Source organism: Canis lupus, chromosome 30, assembly GCF_003254725.2.
Source record: "Canis lupus dingo isolate Sandy chromosome 30, ASM325472v2, whole genome shotgun sequence".
NCBI lineage: Eukaryota > Metazoa > Chordata > Mammalia > Carnivora > Canidae > Canis > Canis lupus.
In genome coordinates, this window is record NC_064272.1 from 445,200 (window position 1) to 446,516 (window position 1,317).

The window sequence follows — 1,317 nt, forward strand, 5'->3', positions numbered from 1 at the left end:
TGACTGTATCCTTTGCTGTGCAAAAGCTTCTTATCTTGATGAAGTCCCAATAGTTCATTTTTGCTTTCGTTTCTTTTGCCTTTGTGCATGTATCTTGCAAGAAGTTACTGTGGCCAAGTTCAAAAAGGGTGTTGCCTGTGTTCTCCTCTAGGATTTTGATGGAATCTTGTCTCACATTTAGATCTTTCATCCATTTTGAGTTTATCTTTGTGTATGGTGAAAGAGAGTGGTCTAGTTTCATCCTTCTGCATGTGGATGTCCAATTTCCCAGCACCATTTATTGAAGAGACTGTCTTTCTTCCAGTGGATAGTCTTTCCTCCTTCATCGAATATTAGTTGGCCATAATGTTCAGGGTCCACTTCTGGGTTCTCTATTCTGTTCCACTGATCTATGTGTCTGTTTTTGTGCCAGTACCACACTGTCTTGATGACCACAGCTTTGTAGTACAACCTGAAATCTGGCATTGTGATGCCCCCAGATATGGTTTTCGTTTGTAAAATTCCGCTGGCTATTCGGGGTCTTTTCTGATTCCACACAAATCTTAAAATAATTTGTTCTAACTCTCTGAAGAAAGTCCATGGTATTTTGATAGGGATTGCATTAAACGTGTCAATTGCCCTGGGTAACATTGACATTTTCACAATATTAATTCTGCCAATCCATGAGCATGGAATATTTTTCCATCTCTTTGTGTCTTCCTCAATTCCTTTCAGAAGTGATCTATAGTTTTTAGGGTATAGATCCTTTACCTCTTTGTTTAGGTTTATTCCTAGGTATCTTATGCTTTTGGGTGCAATTGTAAATGGGATTGACTCCTTAATTTCTCCTTCTTCAGTCTCATTGTTAGGGTATAGAAATGCCATTGATTTCTGGGCATTGATTTTGTATCCTGCCATGCTACCAAATTGCTGTATGAGTTCTAGCAATCTTGGGGTGGAGGCTTTTGGGTTTTCTATGTAGAGTATCAGGTCATCGGCGAAGAGGGAGAGTTTGACTTCTTCTTTGCCGACTTGAACGCCTTTAATGTCTTTTTGTTGTCTGATTGCTGAGGCTAGGACTTCCAGTATTCTGTCGAAAGCAGTGGTGAGAGTGGGCATCTCTGTCATGTTCCTGATCTTAGGGGAAAGGCTCCCAGTGCTTCCCATTGAGAATGATATTAGCTGTGGGCTTTTCGTACATGGCTTTTAAGATGTTGAGGAAAATTCCCTCTATCCCTACGTTCTGAAGAGTTTTGATGAGGAATGGATACTGTATTTTGTCAAATGCTTTCTCTGCATCTAATGAGAGGATCGTATGGTTCTTGGTTTTTCTCCTGC